General features: G+C 32.1%; 1 long non-coding RNA gene across 2 annotated transcripts in view; it reads right to left on the minus strand.

The window, feature by feature from the left end:
• LOC123827251 overlaps positions 1–22,781 on the minus strand; it is a 180,228-nt gene that overhangs the window by 137,582 nt on the left and 19,865 nt on the right. For both annotated transcript variants that reach the window (XR_006787201.1, XR_006787202.1), the window contains exon 2: positions 17,751–17,811. This is a non-coding gene — a long non-coding RNA (uncharacterized LOC123827251). The remainder of the gene's footprint in view (positions 1–17,750; positions 17,812–22,781) is intronic.

Raw genomic sequence — 22,781 nt, forward strand, 5'->3', positions numbered from 1 at the left:
ATTGAATTAACACCTAGAAATTAGATTGCTTATTTAATTATTTCATTTAGTTTTCATTTTCCTTCAATTACTTTGTAATCTTTTGTAATAAATGAAGCCAAATCATAGAGAGAAAAAGTTTTGACATTAATTTTTTATAAAATTAGACCACTGCATGAACTAGAAATGTGAAAATCTCTAGTTCACTATTAACATTTTTAGGCAACGTGATTGAAGTTTGAAGAAGACCAGTTAGGTGGAAATATTTTACTAATGATTTTGAATTTTCTTAGTGTTTAATGTAAAGAAAATGCCACATGATCTAAAAATATCTTTGAGACAAAAGTATTTTAATAAATCAGTATCAGCTGACATGTAAAATACTGTTACTGAATTTTTTAAATGTATATATTAGAGACAGATGAATATATGTGGTATTAGGGAAACAAAATAGAAATAATAAGAAATATGGTAGAATTTATATTCTATACACTATTAAACTATTAAAATACAGGTAGATAATTAGATCAAAATTACTGCTACTGGACAATCTATGTTTATTAGTATCAAATGAATCATCTGAGATGGTATAGAAAGAAAGCTTTTTGTATCTAATAGTAAGACATAGATGATCAAAACTTCTGCTTTCCCAGGACCAATATTATAGGTTGAAAATGTAAAGAGGCTAAGGTAGGGAATTGTCCTGAAGCCTATTATGCATGTCTTGCCCATATTCCTAACTATGAGTTAGAGTAGAATTTGGCTCAGAAGAGATCTCAGGAGAGATCCCCATGCAGAGATACACAGAACTGATATTAGGGAACTTCGTTTCAGACATCTTTCTATGTATGTATATGGATAGATGGAAGGATGGTAAATGGTATCTTTATGAATAGTGAACTATTACAAATGCTATTTTAAATTATTAAATTTAATCTCATAAAGTATAACAGAAGAATGAAACTGATGAATTTCTAATATCTCTTTATCAAACACATATGATTGCTTTAAACTTCCTTTTTGTTTAAAATTATAAAAATATTAAGATACAAAGTCTTTATCTCCTGTTGGAAAATCTGAGCTCCATGAAAGTAATGAACTACATGCTATTTGATGAACTGATAATGAAGACAAAAGAAAAATCTATTAAGTAAAAGAAATCACTCAAATAACAGAAAGAATATCATCTGTTACATTTTCTAATGTAAACACGTGATTTGGAAATGGGTTCTGTGCTTAACATAGACAGGAGGTGATTTTAAATGTCCTTAATAATATGTTGTATTTTCCATACTTCCTGTGCTCGTTTTCCATTGACATTTTGTGTATACATCCCATATGTAGGTAGCTTGGATTTTTTTTTGAACCTTCATATTTTCCATAGATTAACGTTAGGATATATGAGAAACACAACCATACTATATATATATACACACACACACACACACACACACACACACACACACACACCATTTTATATATATATATACCATTACTAATATACCATTAGTAATATATAATTACTAATAATGTTATTATAATAATAATAGTAGTAGTAATACTTTGGTATATATATATATACCGAAGTATTACTAATATGTATTTAAATATTTAAGACTGATGTATAATACATTTACCAAGTAATGTTGATTGATGCATTATGCAAAGTTACTTTTACATTTTACAGTGGGAAATCTCTCTTGAGGGATTTCAATTACTCTTATCAGAGTAAGTATATGCTCTCACCATAATACAGGTGGGTGCATTTCTAGAATAGGCACAAAAACACCTTAACCTATAAAGTAATCAAAATATGGTTTAAAAGTAATAACCAACTAAACTTAACTTTTGTTTGATTAATCCCAAATTAATCTGTATCCCATGAAGCTTCCAGAAAGGGGTTTCATTCCTGCCTCCTCCCAGCCCATCCAGGCTTGCCAGAGGAAGCTAACAGTCAACTTGAAAACTTCCTGTTACCTGCTGCCTTCCTTCCTCCTCACCCCAGACCACTATAGAAAAACTTAGATTTTTGGAGTAGCCAACAGCTGCTAAAGTTGTGCAGAGAGAAAGCAGTTGAGAATTCCTGTATTTCAGCATTTTAATACTGGCTTGCTTTTCGACAAGGGACGAAATCGGAGTCACTCAGATGTGGTGCAGTAGCAAGTTTAGGACTTCCTGCAAGTCATTTAATACTTTTAAACTAACAAAAATGCCACTAATTAAAATTCTAGAAGTTCGTGTGGATTCGTTACCATCTTTCATCCACCATTATACTCCCAGGGTTTGACTTGAGCTTTTCACTTTGCCTATTAGTTTAGACTCATTTATGACAGCCACTAGCATCCATTTCATTGTCATGGCATGGGTGAGGCGTACCCTGAAAAATCATGACTCTCTTCTAAATAACACTGTGCGGAATTGTGACAGCTGCACTTAACAAACAGGCAATAAAGCATGTCTTGGTTTATACCAATAGTTCGGAGAATTTTCGGTACTTTTTCCTTTATGCATACACCAGCTGTAGCAGACAATGCTACACAATATAAATTCCTACTTTTTTTCTTGCCAAACTCTGATTTACTTCGGGACATCAATGTACCCAAGTAAAATTATTCAAGTTCTCATAGAGCCAGAGCAGGCAAAGTGCCACAGTCAGACATAGGAGAAGTACCTACATTTTTTTTGCTACATTTCTGCTGTTTGTGGTACTAACAGGAAAGAACAATTAAAATCTGAATGACTGCAGGAAATCTATAATAGCTCACTCTAAAATACTAATAATTTGAGAATCTACTCCACAGTGGACAAAGTGAAATCCTAAATGTCTTGATTTAAAGTTTACAGCTGACTTCTAACATAGGCCTAAAATGTTCACTATAAACCTTGGGACTCATCAAATACTCAAAATCAATTTCTTCTATATTTGATTTTAATATAACGTCCCTGTAAGATAGGACCCTAATGTGTTATATCATCTGAGCTATTCCCACTCTCCCGCCCATATTCTGGTGACCTAATGAGAAAAGTCCTTCATGGTATTACTCTTTAAATCCATAGGTCTTGTCTGTCTTTCTCTTTCTTTCTTCCATTCTTCCTTCCTTCCTTCCTTCCTTCCTCCCTTTTTCTTTCTTTCTTCCCTCTTTTCTTTCCTTCTTTCTTCCTCCCTCCTTCCTCCCTTCTTTCTTCCTCCTTCTTACCTTCCTTCCTTCCCCTTCCTCCCACCCTCCCTCCTTCCCTCCTTCCTTCCTTCCTTCCTTTCTTTTTCTTTCTTTCTTCCTTTCTTTCTTTCTTTCTTTCTTCCTTCCTTTCTTTCTTTCTTTCTTTCTTTCTTTCTTTCTTTCTTTCTTTCTTTCTTTCTTTCTTTTCTTTCTCTCTTTCTTTCTTCAGACTATTATATATATATAATTCAGTTGAGTAGCAAAACATTAATAAAGTTATAAAATGAGATACTTGGATAATGAAATAGAATTTTCCAGTATTGAAGTTTAACATAACTAGTATTTTAGAGTTTGCTTGAGATAAATTATCTTAAGTAGAGAGAGCCAAGGAGTTTCCTTCCAAGTGCTGTTGTGCTACTGTGTGCATAATCAGTTCTAGACTGAGTCTGATGAAGAAGAAACAGTTTGTGAGTATTGTGTGTAAATCATATAGAATAAATTTTGGCAAAAATATAAGAATGGCAAACTGCAAATTAGTGAAAACATTAACTTTAGTTGTATCAAAAGTGATGACATACACGTTTTTTAAAAAATAACCAGATCACTAGAGCAGCACTCCTTTTTAAAAAATAAAAGCATGAATCAATAGATTTAGAACTAGTTTTTATCATAACTGGCAACATAGCCAACTGAATGAACTCCTCAAGAAATATCTTATCTATTCAATGCATAATTTGGAAAAATCACACATTTTCCATTGACCATTTCTCTTAGGTTGAGAGGCAGATATATTCTACTCTTAGATCCACATATCATGTCTTTCTGAAACATTTAGTAAATATTTTAATGGAGGGACATTTTTCCATGGAGAATATATTAACACTTTTTGATTATATGGTTTTCATCTAAATAGAGAAAGTGATAAGAACAAAGATGAATAGTCACACTCTGTATTGACTTGCTATTAATATTTATACCAAAAGATAATGTAAAAGAAATCAGAAGAGAAACAAATTCTCAAAGTGATCAGAAACACTTTCTTAGAAAACATCACAGAATAAAACTGTGAGGTTATATTAAGTATATTAAATGTCATTGTAGAAAACTAATGATAAATAATATTTTAAAGCAAAAATAAGAAAATAAGTCAAGATGTCCACAAGTAATAAAGAAAATAATACTAGATATAGAACTTCTGGTGTTAATTAGAAAATTTTTTAAAAGTCACCCATTAGCATGTATTTTCTTTGTCATATATTTGTTCTCCATTTTCATATTCCCATAATGTAGATATAAAACCCTTGTGCTTAAAAGGCAGAGTTTTTTCAGAGGTTTCCACAGAGCCTGATATTGTTATAAATCCTTCAGAAAACTTTGCATATGAGACACATTATATTAACACACATGCATTTCTAAATTTGACAATATATATCTAAATGGCATATGGTATTAACTTAATTATACCTCAAGTCATTACTAGCTGAGTACCAATAAAACAGTAAGAAGCTTCCTGATATGTGTTCAGTTGTTCTTGAATCAGCCTTGAAACCATATTTTAATATGTTACATATCCCAATTACCATGTTCTTGCTCTGAGCATTGCACCATATGGTATGTCTTCAGGAAAAGAATTACAATCTAAAGAAAAATAGCAGAAATGTGCCTCTTTATTATTAATTCAAATAAGTGTCCATATTTTCAGGAAAAAGCATTAATTATTTTTAAGATGGTAGTAAAATTATTGTTATTGAACACAGCAGCAAAGCTTAACCTTTTAAGATTGCTATAAGGTAAGTTTTGCTGTAATCTTGTCTTCTAAAACACTCCAGATATGGTTAAAAATAGTTTTGTCCTAATCTGGACATGGATTGTCACAGCATTTAAATCTAACTAACCTGATTGGATTAATAACATAAGGACACTCATATTTCATAATACTTAAAACTCTAAGTTATCAAGTTTTATAAATTGTGACATTGAAATGGGGAAGTACTCTTCAGGTTTTATTTTTAATTATTTTCAAAGTAAAAAAAATAAAAGAACCAATATTTATCATATATGATCATACCATATGTAGTTAATAATATTTGAAATCCTCTACAATAACTTCAAGAACTCAAAGACTTGCTGTTGCAGCTTGCCAGCTGGAATTGTAAAATGGCACTAGATTTTCTTTATTCAATCCTCTTATATTTTGATGCTAAATCTGAGCTCCCAAAGGGTTAAATGACATGTGTACAGTCAGTGGCAGCTCACAGTCTTAGCAGAGCAATGGTAAAGAGCAGAACCTAGCTAAACCAGTTTTTAATTTGGGGTTAGTCTCATTTTACTTTTCAGCTAGTTTCTTTAATTGACTAAGAATATTTTAAGCCATCAATTATTTCTACCAAATTATCAGTAACAAAAATTTCATGGGTAGAAATTTTTATAAGTAATTAAAACTGAAAAATTTTCAAAAAATTTATTTTGAAATACCACATTTTAAAGACCTTTACTTACTTCTTTCTATCCAGAGCAGAAAAAATGTGTTAAGAAAACTGCAAATATCCAGCATGAAGAGAAAAAGCAAATGCTAGCTGTTTTGCAATTGGTATTTGGCAATACCAATAAATATAGAAGACATAGTTTAGAAGGCTGAAACAGAATCTTTCTTTTAAATATTACATTTTAAAAGTTATTTAAAAATATATTGTTTGTCTTCCCAAACAGAAATAGACCTTTTTTTTATGATTTAGCACATAGAAACTAAACTTGAGGAAGGGTATAAATTCTCCTAAAACCTAGTCTATCGACAAGAATAAGTTGTTGGAACAACTCAGCCTATCAAAAATGTCCAGAGCCATCACTGGCAGGGGCAGAATCGTATCACTGACACTTCAATTCCTTTCCAACTTTACTGAAGTTACTAGAGTGAAACCATTTCAACAAAAACATGTTTTTCATTAGGTTGGTGTTCTTGGATGCTCTTTCTATTTATCATACGTAAACTTCTTTTGGAGATACGAGAAATTATGGGGACTATCTGATAAATACAAATGGAATAACCAACTTTTTATGACTGGAAATAATTTCTTTTATTTTTTTAAAATTTTTTTATTGTTGTTCAATTACAGTTGTCTCCATTTTTCCTTATTACTCTCTCCTGCCTTACCCACTCCCCACCTCTCATATTCAATCCTCACCCCCCACCCCATTGTCTTTGTCCATGGGTGTTTTATACATGCTCCTTGAGTTATTTTAAAGAAGACACTAGATTTTTAAAAAATCTCCAAATGTAGTAATAATAACTATGCCTTTCCTCTGGTAACAGTACAAAGTGTAGATTCATTTATATTTAATTTTAATTCAAAATCAACTGCTTTTGAGGTATGAAAAAGAAATAACCATAATGTTCTTTAATTAAAAGTAAAGAGCATTAAAATACCAATACCTCACTAACACTTCAGAAAGTATTTTATTCTTTAAAAAAATGTCTTTTTTAAAAGGGTAACTTTGTATTTTAATGCCCCTTGAGAAAACGTAGGAGAGCAGTGAATTAGACAAAGGTAGGCTTTACAGACATTGAATTAGAATATAAAATAAGCATGTCTCATTCACAGAGAACAATGCCTTCTGAACAAAAACAAGTCCCAAACCACAGGAACATACATCAGTATGCAGTTTTCATCATAATTACTATATAAACATTAAATCATCATTTAAACTGTTAGACCATCACTAAAATAATATGAATTTTTCAAAATTGTTCTATTCAGATGTAAAAGTTCAGAATAATTTTTATTTTATAACAAGGAACAAGAACTTTTAAAATGTTCAAAAGCTGTAAGAGAAAAATTATGCAGCAAATATATTCACAATTCTTCAATATGTGACTTTATTACTAAATATATACAAAGATTTGATGTAAAATCCTACTTCAAAATAGTGTTTTACTTCTTAATTTTGATTATTTAATTAATAAATAATAATTCATGGAAGTAAAAATGTGAAAATTATAAGAAACATTTATAAATAAAAATTATAGTTTATGTCTAAATAGAATTTGCATTTCATCTGAATATAGCATTTGTCTTTTATCATGGTGGCTCTGTATACTTTTTCATGATAATAAAACTCTTTCTAAAACAATAATCATAAAACTTCCTGCATTTCAAAACTCTTCCTAAACATTTTTTTGAAAGTGTGTTTTTAAAAAATTAATTTATTCACTAAATTCTAATTTTTTATCTACCTAAATATATTTAAAAACCTTAAATAATTAAAAAATACTATTCAACTGAAATTGTTAAAAATCAGCTCATTAGGTACAGTCGCTTAATCATATCTATATTCTTTATTTACATAAGAGAAAAATAATTTTACACAACTAACCAAATATAAATGTGCCCTCTATTCAAATTCCAGAAAAAGGCATTGTATGGTTTACATTTGAATTGCGTAACTTTGCATGTGTTATTTTGAAAAGAGAAATTAAAGATACAAAAACTTAATCTTTAAGACAACAATTTACTATTAATTAAACCAACCAAAATCTAGTTGTGTTTTCATTTATTCCTCTCACCATTAATACACTTTTAAGAATTATAAAATGGATCATATCTGTAAATGTTAACATTGTGAAGCTAATAGACCCATATGAACCCTGAAAGATATATATTACAATAACTTATTATAGCATAAGATATTCTTGGAAACCTGAACCCTATAATAAAAATGGTCTAAACATTTATTTTGGATGTTTAAATGTATTCTTTTAATTTTCTTGGGAGACGTAATTTTATTTGAAAATATTACATTGAAAGATTTTCCAGCCAAGTGTTTTGATAGCACCTCACATGATTAATCATGTTCACTAATGAATGCAAATAAATGTAGGTTCACTAAACATCTTTTTTCCCTGATAAATATGTATTCTTTACTTTTGTGATAAGGACCATTGTCAGCAGTGTTACCAAGGTGGAAGTTGGTGAAGGACACTCCAAGGGAGTTGGAAAGACCGAGGGTAGAATGGGTGTTTCTGTACAGAAAACATTTAGTTAAGATCATTTCTGATTTTGAATCTCCCTCTGTGCTGATGAAAAGGCAGCTGCGAAGAAGAAAGAGACCCTCCCACTGGCAGTAAACAGGGTAGAACAAATACCCTGCAGTTCCAAAACAAGGAAACAAGGGCCCTCCTGCTGGCAAGCAATGGGAGGAAGTTATCTCCCACAGACTTCAGAGATAAGTCCAAGAAAGGGATATAGGTATGAGAATCATTGGCACACCGAGAAGGAACAGGAAATAGAGCTGAACCATTCATCATGGTTTAGCTCCACTGTTGTGTAAAAATGCAAGCAGATTTCTAAGGACAAAATCATTGGGACTTTGTATTGCAGAAATCATGGCTGTTAAATTTCTAAAGGAGGTGGGACTCTTAACACTTCTGTTAGCAGCAAAATCATGCCTCAATAGGTGTCTTTTATGTCTCAGTGATGAATATTATGTCTTGTTATTATCTTACATTGATGAACAATAATTTTCCATCGAATCTCAAACATTAAATTATCACAATAAAACACTTTATTAAATGGCATTCTTTAATGAAGAAAATAAAATAGACTCTATATGTTCCAAAACTTCAAACATTTTAAAGTAAAGGCTTGGCAGCCATATTTGTAGTTTTGAATAACACTGTTTTCGTGGAAATTAGATTGGCGTTCTTAAAGAAAACCTGACATTCTTCATTTAAAATTTTTTTTGGAAAGATATAGAAATAAATTTGAAAAACCTGATAGGTTTTTAATTTCCCCAACAATATATGCTTCCTAAGGCTTTTATATATGTAATACCTGAATTTTTAAAGTCTATTTTCATAGCCTTATACAAAAACAAAAACATAAAATTAAAGGTCATATTTGATTTATTATGTTTTTATGGCTTATTCCTATTGAAATTAAATAATAAATAGGTAAGTAAATAAATATCAATGTTCCAGTGTTGTAAAATTACATAAAATAAATCTTCCCATCAGCTGAGTTCTGCATATTGAAAAAAAAATTTCCCTGTGTCCCTTCAGAAACTCTCCATAAACAGGTTGTTGTTGCTTCTTTATATTGTTGGTTGAAACATTGGGATTTCAATGAAAATTAAATCTTACTAACAAACATTAATATTATTTCCAGTGACATAACAGTGGTGCCTTGGTGGCAGCAATGGTGTGCTTTGTTTTCCTACTTAATAGAATACAATTTGCTAGTAAAAATCTAAAAATGCCTTAAGGTTGGAATAATTTTTATTGCTAAAAATTTTTCTAAAGAAAAATATTGGAGATGAATGGATAGTAATAATTGTAAATTTACACTTTTAAAGCTAAGATATATGTTTATCATAAATTGGCTCTTTATTTTACTATAAAATAAGGTAGCAGTTATGCAAAAAGACCATAGAGAGTAAAGTAGCAAAACACAGAACAGGATTCATATCAGTGAAATACATGGAGAAACAAGTATGCTTTACAGATATGATAAACTCAATTCCCCTTCTCACTAGTTTTGGGTACATAGTGACCCATCCTGGTGCTCTGTTCTCAGCTTTTCTTTCTAAGAAGAAGCAACAGAAATATTCTACATTCCTTACAATACGGGCTTATGTTGAGAAGGACAAGATATACTGTCATCCAGTATTATAAATAAACTATTCCTAAAAATAGCTTAGCCAGGAGAAGATGACTGAGGGGCTCACTCAAACTCATTTCCAAATGCTCCATTCAATTCTCCTCCTTCCCAAGCACATAGTTGGAATGTAGCTTCTCATTCTTTTTGAGTTAGATGTGCCCATATGATTTGTGTTGGGAAATAAAATATGAACAGACATAATACTTTAAAAGTTAGCTATCCACTAGTGTCTCTTTCTCTGTTACAACCGGCCAAGATGGTCCTTCATCAGCTTGGGCCCTGAACAACATGCAGAGGCCTCCTTGTTCTACAGCATCAGTGAAAAGTGAACCTTTGTTGAGATAAACCAGTGGAATGCAGGATGGCTTCTTAATGCAGCAGAGCCCACAGTACTGTGACTCACAAAATACATAAATTCTAAAAGGTTAAAATTATGGTTATGTCCAAAGAACTAAAAATATATATAAAATCCCCTTGCCTATACTTGTTTTTTTCAATACCAATTGATGCCCTTTTCATCTCAAATACACTCCATTTTTAATGCCTACAATTCTAACCACCAATGTCAGCACTCTAGGTTTTCCTGTTATCCTCTAATTTTAATAATGGGAAAATTGAATTAAGTGATAAATTAATTACATAAATATGTTATGTAAAATGGTAACACTACCAAGATTTAACTGTTGAATCATCAGGGGGACCATTTTGTAAAGTACACAATTTTCTAACCACTTCGCCTTACATCTGAAATAGAAAAATATTGAATAGAAACTGAAATTAAAAACTAAAGAAATAAAAACCAAGAAAAGAAAATTACAACTATTGTCTTGGGGAAAAACTACACTAAAATTGTATAAAATTTGCATTCATAAACTCATGATTGAATGAATAATTTTAACACAAAAAGGCATATATATGGATGTCAACATTAAAAATCACGTTCAAAAGACAGAGGTTTTAATCAATGACCATATATCATATATGTGAAAGTGTTTTGTACACTGTGACATATCATAGAAAATTAAAATTTCCAGAAAAATAGATCCTTTTACCATTAACAAAATATTTTAAAAATTGTACCTTAAATTCCATACTTTAAATTAATCAGTCTTTGTCAATTGTTGTCAGCCTTTGTTCAAAATGTACTATAGCTTACTACATAGATTGGTTTTATGATGTGCACTAGTCAAGATGTATGCCTGAAGGATGGGGCATATCTACATTTTGCATAAGACTATCTGGAGGCTACTTCCTTTATTGGAGTCTCTCTGGTGTAATCTCTGCACCTCTAGGTTTTACAATGTATGGAGACATTATTACTCATGAATGAGTGAACAAGCGAATGGATGAATGAATAGAAAAAAGAAATGTATTTAATTAAACAAAGATAACAAGGTTTTTTTGTTTTTGTTTTTGTTTTGAGAACTTAACTATGTACAAAGTACTTGGATGAATGCTAGAACACTGGGTCTCAATGCTGGGAGATTTAATGAGTACCAGGACCTGAGTTCGAATGAAAACCAATGAAATCAGAACCTTTGCAAGTGGGATATGAGTATTCCCCCTCTCCCACCAAGTAGGTTGATTAGTGGGTCATATGGGAAGTATATGTTTTGTTTGTTTTAAAACCACACAAGCTTAAGGTATAATTTGATCAGTTTGGACATAAGCAGATGCACAATGTCACCACAGGCAAGTTTCATTGTCTATTACCATGTATTTAAAAGATCTTCTAAGGTGTTTCAAATGGGCAGCCTTAAGTTGAGAAACAGAGCTAGAGAGAGAGAGGGAAAGAGGGAAATGACACCTCTCCTATAGCATAGCATCCCTGTGGGAGACTAGCTATTAGATAATTGTAACTAAATACAAAAAAGACTAAAATAAGTCTAAATACAAGAATAACCATTTTGGGTTTTTTTCAGAAAGAAATAAGAATTAAGTATAATCTGATGATGTATTTATACTTAAATTCATTTATATTTCATAACATTGCTATATGACAAAATTGTTTAACACCTAAAATAGAACTTTAAAATACTTCTTAAAAATACAAAATAGATTAATCCCCTATAAATCATAAAATAACAGTATTTAAAAACAGTACTTATTCTTCAAAATATATTACAATGACAATACATCAATGTTACTTTTTGCTATTAATTACAATTACCTATCTACAAAAAGTACTTACTAGAGGCTACTTCAGAATTCTATACACTTATAAATTCACGAATGCCTACATCAAGCAAAATTTTATTTTACTTTTCATATTTAGATAGTTAACCATGTATATAGTTTAATTTGAGCCTGTTTCCTTGTTTTAATTAATTCCAAGTTATTACAAAAGACTTTGTCTTGCTAATCTATACATATTTTTCACTACAATTGTGGTCCATCTATCACTTACTAGTTCCATGAAGTGCACAATTCACTCAGCCTTTCTGGGGCTGTATTTATATAATATCAATATTATAGAAGCTCTAAAAAACTACCTAACATATAAAACTATAATTTTATGATTCTGTACACAAAAGCTCATCTTTTATGGTTGAAATCTTCTCAACATTTGGAAAACTAGTGCCATTTTCAGCTATTAGCTCTCATGTGTGGTTTCTCAATCTTAAAGAATAGGGGCTCTTTTGTAGAAAAAATATTGTCTATTTGTAGACCTTCACTGTGGACCTAAATTATTTTTTCTAAATTTAAATATAAAACTACTTATGAATTCCTAGATCTTATAACTTTGATAAAACTATAAAATCAAGGGAAATGCTCAAAATATAAACAAATATACAAAGAAAGATTCATTTTCTCCCTCCAATAGAACTAGAAAGTTGAAGATTTTCTTTATTTCTCAAGATACAGGAAAACAATGTCTTGACAGTATCTAAATCCATTGAAAACTATGTTTTCTTCATCAATGGCTGATAAATCACCACAATTACAGTACATTCAATCTAGTTTCCTTAATTATTTAAATGAGCAAACAATCCATCAACTGCTCAGACTGTGTTACTGACGATCTGTGTGGAGTGCTATGTATGTACCACACTATTAAGAGCTAACATACCTTGACACTTGAAAAGAAGTGACTAAGACCAAGCTGTTAACATTTAAAATGTGTATTTACAAAGACTTAACACTTGGTTTAAAACTTTTGACTAAATAAAAATATGATAGGGAAAATTTAGCTTAGCTGCTTTTCCTATATTGAAGACAAAGAGAAATAACATTTATTCGAGCTAAGTTTTGGGAAGTAACTGCTAAATTCATTCAATCTGTTATCAATCTCTCTTAAATCTTTCAGGCATCCATATGATTCTTACTTCTTACAAGCTCAGACTTACTCTTTAATTAAAAAATCAAATGTCTAATTACATGCTGTAAAAAAGAATGGAAATTCCATAATCATAAATATTTAAATATGAACATCAGAAAAACCATAATGATATAGTCTTGGAGGCAAATTATTTGATAGTATACATATATACACGTACACAATAATTTTGTTATTAAATTAGAACAATCTACTTGTATTATGTAATAGTTATAGTACCTCATGTTTCTTAAACCCATATTCAGGACACAAACCATTGTTTACTTTAGCCTCCACAGATTTAGAAGCAGGCAGTCTCAGAGTGTTAAGCAGCTATAACTACTACTCTGAATTAGTCTTTCATACTTCAAGCCTCAACATTCAAATAACATAATTTACAGTAGATCACTTCTAAGTCACATATATGGATCCTATTCTATGATATTCCCCTAATACAAAATGTCAAAGGCTCTTATAAATTACCAAACTAAACAGTATCTCTTCAGTTTGACCTACCCAGGACATCATAAGCATCTGCGTATTTTAAACTGAAGTCTTCTAAAAATAATGATCAGCAACATTGGTTAAATATCCACCATGCATTAGAAAGTGGTCTAAATATAAAAACACCCCCTACCATAATACACAGTAATCAAATGTGATTCAAGAAAGTGAGGACAAGAATGGCAAATAAATTAAGAAGAGATAAACTTGGTACTGAGGTATGAAGAAAATCAAATGCCATGCTGAAGAGTTTGGGCTTTTTCCTCTAAGCAATGAAGTCATCAAAATTTTTGAAGGGTTGATTCTCATGATCATATACAAATTTTAGGAAGTACTCTGATGGCAGTGTGGTTGATGAACAAGAGAGGAGAGAATATAGAAATAATTAAGAGCTTATAAAATATCAAGGAGTCAATTTTGTCATTCTAAAATTGAGGTAATAAGTACAGAGGTAAAGACAAGTTTGAGATTAAATACAAATATGTGATCAATAGGATTTTCATGAAGATTGGTTAAGGATAGGACAGCATAGAGTATAGCTAAAATATGAATTGAATAAAGATGATATGTTGAGAGCTTATTAGGTTTACAGCACAGATTACCATCAACCATCAACCAGGACCAGAAATAGTAGGAGGTGCAGGTTAGAGATAAAGACTGAGCTCATTAAAATTCTGGGTATCTTCAGGTTATCAAATCAAAGATATACTGATGCAAACTGGAGGAACTAAGTGTCACAGAGGATCACCCAAGTACTGGGAAGAGTGCACCTCTGTTTCCTAATGATGCAATGACTTAATATACCTGGTTAAACATGCTCTCCATGGTCACTGACAATAGTCTATTGCATCACTGGAGGACATAATTTGTACAGTATCTTTTATCTTTTCAAAATAGAGATGTCCCCTCAGGGGAAACACTACCCAAACAGGAAAAGGGCTTTGAAGATATACATACTTATAGAAGTTATAATTACAGACATCCTTATTTTGTAGATTACTCAAAAAAGAGTCCAGGAGGACAGCCAACTTGCTCAAACTACATCAGCCTTATTTCACAAAACATGGAACTGTTGTAATTATTGGTAACTCAAACCCTCTTGAGGGGCTGCTGTGAATTGTTCAACTTTCATTGCTTTTGGTTTCTACTTTTATATTATCCTAATTTAGGTTTGATTTGGCCAAAACAACATAAATTTCTTCTGCCTTGTTTAAAAAATTGAAATTCATCATTCAGGATGTGATGATTAAAAAAAAAGATAGCAAAATAATGTAATAGCCTCCATCTCTAAACTACAGTAAATTAGGCCAGGTTGTCAGCCTACTACTTAGTACTGACATACCGAGTAAATGTCATTCTATCTTAAAACAAATTATTTATCTGGAACATGAATTTCTCCTAAAGAGGCATATAAGGAAACCAAACACAGGTTTCTTCTTTTCACTTAGTTTCATAATGAACCCAAGGGCTTATTAAAGTTCAATTTTCACCTGTTGTGTTGTAGTTCTAAGATCCACAATTCACAAGTGACAAAAACAGACAAATGAAAAATTGCACTCACAAGAGACCACACAAAAATATGCTGAGAAGAAAAACAGATGGAGTAAATGTCCTAGATGAAGGAAAAATGGAAGACAGTAGGAATAGCCTTGGGAAAGAATGAGAACACTAAACACATCTTTAAGACAGGAGGGCACTTCTAAAGGTCAGATTCTTAAAAAGCATGAATGCTGGCTCTAAGTAGATCTTAGCTCTCCTCTCTGACCCTGGTGTTGCACCTACTGTAGCTGATCTTCCCAATGCTCAGGAGGCTCATCTTCCTTAGTGCTGTTACTCAGATAATCCCCCAGCTTGCATTTGGGGGCTTTATCCCTGGAGTATAAATCCAGATGGATTACTTGAACTTTTTAAGATTTTCATGCACTAGCTTCATCTTTGTCCAGTAGACAGAATACAAAAACATGAAACCCGAATAATTTAATTACTTATATTAAATTGATAGAACTATATTCTATTCAGTATATGACATGGATTACATATAGCTTTCATACTTTCCCAAACATATAAAAAGTTGATCATACTCAAACCTTATCATAAACAACCCAACACACATTTAAACACTTTCATAGAAATAAAGCTAAGAATTTTTATATATGGAATGAGAAATAGAGAAAATATTTAGCAGGATTAATAAATTAATTTTAAAAAGACAAAGAGTAAATAATTCCAGCATTTTTTTTTGCTTTCTGAAAAAAACAATAAAATTTGCAAACTGTCGACATACAAAATAAATAAAAACACATACAAATTAAAATTTTAGTCTATCAAACTTATTCAGCAAAAATTTTGTAAACCATAGGACTATAATGTATTAATATATGCTAATAGTATGAAAGGGTAATAAAATAGGCAATATTTTAGTAAATGTCAGGTTGAAAATTTAGTAAATGTCAGGTCAATAAGTAAAATTCCAACAAAATTTTTAAAAACTGGATGAAATATTTTTTATTGTAAATACCACTCCCAAAATAAATTCTGTGACCTTATTATTTTACTAGTTTTTTAAAAATTAGAAATCTCATTAATATATAATTATATATAATATATAATTATACTTTATAGCATATTATATGTGATAGAATATAATATATAAATAGTATATAATACATAATAATATATATCACTATAGAAAATATTATAAAAGTTTCAATATAACCTCCTTAATAATACTAAATAGATGGTAAGCAATAACAACATACTGTAGCACCCTAACTTTGGAGCATTCCTTCAAATTACCAAGGAAATAAAAAAGTACATACAGTATGGGATAAAATAATAAGCTTCCAGCTATTCAAGGAGAATATAATATTAGTTAGGCAACTGCTCAGAGAACTGATTGTGGCAGGGACTCAAACTCAGGCCACAGAGTCATTTGTGGGCAAATGGAGTGAATATAAATCTTCCATCATCATTACTGTCACTTTCTGAACTCCTGCAGTAGACTGTGTTTTCATCTACTGAAGGCACTTGGCAATTTATATGGAGGGTCAACTGGTTATTTTTAGGTAAAGAAAATATGGTTATTTTGTTTTTATTTGTATTTAAATTCATGTAATCTGTCCATTATGAACATATTATCATGTGAAATGAGAAAAAAAATTACAAAAGCAATTTCAAAGCACTTTGCTTGGGTCAGGAGGCCAGATAAAGAATTGTGTGTCTCGACATCTCCATCAGATCCAGCACTGTTGAAAGACTTAGAGCCTCTCTGGCTGACACCATGGCAGTCACAAACTTAAGCAGCGAGTTTCAAGGGAACAGATCTCAGTTACTTCCAAGCGGTTCTACAAGATGAATGATGACTTCATATCTCCCATCTCAAACAGGAAAACAGAGCCCTGACTGTTGTGGCTCAGAGGGATGGGCATCATCCCACAAATCAAAAGGTTGCCTGTTCAATTCCTGGCTAGGGCATATGCCTGGGCTGTGGGCCAGGTTCCTGGTTGGGGGCCATGCAAGAAGCGACCGATTGATGTTTCTCTCCCTCTCTCTCTTCCTCCCTTCCCTTTTCTCTAAAGATAAATAAATAAATAAAATATTTTAAAAAATGAAGAAATAAACTCTTAATGAAGATCATCCCAAAAGTGAGTTTTGACCGGTTTATCAAGGTGTCAGAATTATGAGATACAGAGTTCAATATCATTTTAATGTGTTGATAATTATGGCTCCATTGAAGCTCATAAATAATGTTTTTATAATTTTACTATAAGAAAATAAATAACAAAATTATCTGAAAAGATAATTTTATATGTTTATTTCTATACACAGTCCTACCTAAATATGGTTTACAAAATGTTTGCTAGTAGCAGAGAAATTAAATTCCCAACATTTTAATGTGTTTTGGATTTTAGAGGAGATTGATAAATAGTCCACAAGTTTACATGGCATATATTTACACTGCAGCATGATAATTTAAAAATAAAAGGAAATTCTAGTGGTTTTGTTTTCTATTAAAAAGAGTTAAAAAATGAGTGGGTAGTGACAATTCATGTTTCTCATTTCAATACTTGTATTAAGTTCAGAAACTTCTATTAATTTCTGATGAACAGATTTGGTGATATAATAAGAAGTTCCACTTACCATTTGGATAGAATTCTTGGAGTTTCACTTGGATAATTATCCCAGTAAAATTCTTGAAGATCTGAAAAATTAGATTGATTGAGAAGCATTAAGAAAACATACTTTACACATGATTTTATAATATATTAATTTCATATTATCTTTGACTAATAACTGTTCCAGATTTCCACAAGGATGCATTCAAACTCGTGATTTTCATTTAACATGAGTACTGTCTCAGCTCAACAAGTAGGCTCATCCTTTTATCTCTTCACACACCACCTTCAGTGTGAGGAGCTCCAGCCTGCCGGTCCTGAAACTCAGTCCTGACCTGCAGCAACCACAGGGCAGATTTAAAAAAAAAAATTCATTCTGAACTCTGACTCTGTATTTCCCCTAAAAAAAGTCAGAAGAATACACCACTCTGTTCTTGCTGTTTAATGCACACTTTCCTTGTTTTTTTTTTAAGATTTTATTTATTTATTTTTAGAGAGGGAAGGGAGAGAGAAAGGGAGAGAGAAAGAGAGCAGAAACATCAATGTGTGGTTGCTGGGGGTTATGGCCTGCAACCCAGGCATGTACCCTGGCTGAGAATCGAACCTGCGACACTTTGGTTTGCAGCCCGCACTCAATCCACTGAGCTATGCCATCCAGGGCCTAATGCACACTTTCTATGGGGGAGATTGTGTTATAACTATTCACTGTGATAATAGGGAATAAGTATTGTGAAAATTTTAGTGTAAATACTAGCCGAACTAATTTATAATGTTAGTAATTATATCACCTCTGAAAGTGTATTTCTTTAAAGATAGTGATTGCAGAGTTATTTAGATGTAATACTCTAATAGCCAAGTACTTTTATAAAATCAGAAGAGTCCTCATCAATCTAAAAATTCCTTATTTTTAAAAGATGAGGGAAATGAGACCCAGCGAAGGAGAAATGGCTTGGCCTAGATCTTAGCTTAGAGAGAGCACTATGACCAGATGCTAAGTCTCAAGACTTCAGCTTATCTCTTTCTATGGTATTATTTTAAAACATATGTGTTAAGGCTCTGATATACACCAGGCACTGAACTGGGCACTGTATAATGAACAGGATAATGAACAAGACAAATAAGATACCTGCCTTCATGAAACTTTATTCTGGTGATCTTGGTTCATTAAATTATTGCATATAGTACATTTTCACCCATATAAGTAATAACATATACAAATATAACCAAGATACCAAGATTTTGTTACACAGTTCTACCATGAGCCAAGTCTGGTTTCCAATGAATATTCTTTCTTTCACCTTAAAAATATATTTGGCCTGCGAAATGCTTAGCTAAACATCTGAGTATCTTTGACACGTAGATAGACATTCTGTGTATAGATAAATCTTTCAAAATTTGAAAGAAACACATTTTTCCATTGCATGCTTTAAAAGACATTTTTTTATTTGCTTACTGATCTGAAGTGTTAACTTTCAGACTTAGTGTGAAGCTTAATAACATGCTGTAGAGATGAAAAGTTCCATAAATACAAATGAGCAAATAGATGTCACAGGGAAAAACAAAATAAGGACCTTGAGATCCATTCTGCACATAATTTCTTAAATACTGTTTTATATTTAGCGCTGAGCTCAGTGTTCTGCTTATAGTAGATATTTATAAAATAGAATGATATAATTACATGTAAAATAGTGAATTCCTAGACTTCTAAGCAATTTTCCCACCCCTTCCTTTTCATGCCTCCAACCGATAAAAGGAACTACTTTCCCATTTAGTTGCATTACCTTAATAACTTTGGAAATATTAATTTAGAATGCCTTTCATATGAATTAGGATTTCTTTTGAATTATAAAACAGCCATTAAAACATGGAAAACAAAGAGCTAAAAATAATGCACTAAACACCAGTCCAAGCTCCGCCTACTAATTACAGTTGGTCTATTATTAAAACATTAGAGAGATATGCAAAATACTAAATAATGATAAAGTGGTTATTGGTTAAGTTCCCTTGAGAGATACAGTCCAAAGTCTATTCTCTTAAGTTATAAGGACTGCTTCTGTTTTAGCAAGTAAGCCTTCAGATTCCCCGTAAACCCCCTTAATATAACATTTAATATGCTGAAATAACAAATTATTTCACCACCACTCCCAAAAACCACAAAAACAACCAACATGTAGAATGGAACTATCAGAGGAGGCAAGAGGAAAATTTTTCTTTCATGTTAAGGAAGAAGTGACAAGTCCAGAGCCAGCTCCATGGTCACATACTTGATTAAATCATCACCAGAACCAAAGCTGGGTAATGCTCCTAAAGTATTGGTTTCATGGCTTTTACAACTTCATAGTAAGCAAAGACAAGTTTCTTTTATTCTCATCTGTTTAGGACATAAGGAGTGTTTTATGGCAGATACAAGTAAAAGTCTAACGTATATGATATTACAATAGTATATTACATATATCATGTATCTGCATATTCACTGGAAATGTCTGAATTTGAAATTGGTGTCTTCCAATTTAATAACCAACTCCATCATATAAGGATATTATCTCTTCAGAATCATATTTAGACGTCACAAGAATTCCACCACCAGAATTAGTAACCACTATCTTTGGCCAATTTCATTTTACCTTCCTTGGAGTAAATTTTTTCCAGTAGATCAGATCTCTACAGATTTTCCTGTAATGCCTTCACTTTTAGAATTAAAGTTAATACATTATTAAAAATAAACCCTCAGATCTTATTGGCCAATGTTATGCTCCTAGTCCCAATCACTGCTATTATATAAATTTTGGTTGTGAGATTTGACTTTTTCAAAAGATCAAATATATCAGAGTTTTGTCTTTTTATTCTATTTTTACTTAAAAATATCACTCTGATTTATATCCTTGAAATACATGGCATATGAATGAATATTGTCTGTCATCTGCCTAATAAAATTCAAAGATTGTTTTTTTTTAAAGTATTGTCTTATTACTGGGAATTGGAGGGCCAAATAAAACACCAGTGATAGAAACCATGTTTTACTCCCATTTCTTTCAAACAAGCCATTAACTAAGGGTCAAATATTTATGATGGAAATAAGCCACATTGATGCTGGTTATATTTGCCATAAATCTATCAGTTACTATATGTTTCAAGTAAGATGATCAGTTTCTTTTAATAATGGCTTTGCTATTAGAGCGTAAAGGAAGGAAAAAGGGAAACTAAAAGAGAAAGAAAAAGAGAAAGTCTGATAACGATGACAGTAGTTATCATTTACCACATGCCCACTGTGAGTTATCAAAGACTTGAAGCCAGCGCCTGACTTGATTTCATTTAAGGTATGATGACATTTACTTTGCTAATCAGAGAATGGATGAGGAATGGGGAGTGAAGTGACTCCACATAAACAGGAAGAGATGGTGGAAGGCTGCTGTTGCAATCCAAGCGTAACACACTGATACTTTCGACTAGAATGCAGTAGTGAAAATAGACAGAAACGAATGCAGTTGATATGTTTGGACAATAATCTCAGGGGAAAGATTGAGGATTACTTAGGTTTTGGGCTTGAGCAAGGAGGTAGATCTTAATGCTTTTTGTTGAAAGGGTATGTCTGAGAAGAAACATATTTGTCCATGGTGGAACAGAGGAGAATGAGAGGGAAGGCTCCTGTTTTGGATGTATTGTCTTTGTATATTTAAAAATACTTGTTCCATAGGTGAGCGTAAACAAGATGTCCCATACATTTCTGCTTTAGCAACCATAAAGAACTAGCCATCTCTCCATTTCACCTCATGTTGAGGTGCTTCAAGAATAATTTTCATGTTTTCTATATTCTTACACTTTTGCTTTACCTGATCCTTTTGCAGAAATTATCAATTATATTCATGTATCTTTTACTTTGAAAATTAATACATCCCTCTATCCTTTGGACTCCTCTATAATGTCCCTTTCACAGCTAAGTTCCTCAAAAGAAAACATAAATTTGTTCATTTGAACTGTCCCATTTATTTTCAGTTCTACTATGCCACTGAGTGGGTGGCTCCACTTCCATTACATTACTGAAACTGACCTCCCCAGGGTCCCCAGTTAACTGCACATAATACCACCTCACAGATTTTTTGGAGAGCTTTTTCACTGGCTCCCCTTCCTCCTCTTAAATGTTTTTTTTTTTTTGCACAATCACTGTTTTTAATTTCATTCTTTCTCCTGTCAACATTTTGCCTTGAGTAATATTAACACTCCACTTACTAACTGCTGATGATCAACAAATCGATACCTCTAACCTGTATTCTAAACTGCAGGTTCACACATGCTACTGGTTACTTGGCATCCTCACCTGGCAGCCCTGTACACACTTCAAACAAAACATGGCTAGACCCTGAGCTCCTTACCTTCACTCCTGATCTGTCCCTTCTATACCTATGGGTGGATAGCATGACCCTGCATCTACTGACTCAAGGCAGATGCTTGGAAACCAACCCATACTACTGCAGTTTCCACATCACCCACATTTTATTACTGACCCCACATTATTACTTTTACTTCCCTAAAATATCCTTCCTCAGCTCCTCACCTCTCCATCACCACCACTCTGGGGTATTTCATGTCTCAATATTACCTGAATGAATCATTTCTTGTCTGCATGGCTGCCGAAGGTCTCTATCTAAAATGTGCAGCTCAGTTCTTTCCTGATAAAACCCTCAAATATGTCTTCATTGCCTAAAAGAAAAAGTTCAGGGACTCGAGCAGGGCTTCTGAGGCTTTCCAAGATCTGATCCCTGCCTTATTTCCTTATTGACATCACCTCTAACCAAACCCTCCTACATGCTTTGACGGCATGTACTCAAATAATCCTGCTGCTGTCTATCCTGATTCCACTGGAGCTTCCACACATAAATTGATACTTCTTCATGACCCTGGTAGAAGAGGTTCCTAGACAGTTTGCCCTTGTTTACATAAAGTTCTCATATAGCAACTCCAGTATTTTATGGAACTCATTGATCTCATATTTCTATCTCACTATACTGCTCTTTTGATAAATCTATGGACATGATTGGCACTCAATAAGTGATCAATT

The sequence above is a fragment of the Phyllostomus hastatus genome, unplaced genomic scaffold, assembly GCF_019186645.2.
Source record: "Phyllostomus hastatus isolate PE091 unplaced genomic scaffold, TTU_PhHast_1.1 phas_contig_86, whole genome shotgun sequence".
Lineage (NCBI taxonomy): Eukaryota > Metazoa > Chordata > Mammalia > Chiroptera > Phyllostomidae > Phyllostomus > Phyllostomus hastatus.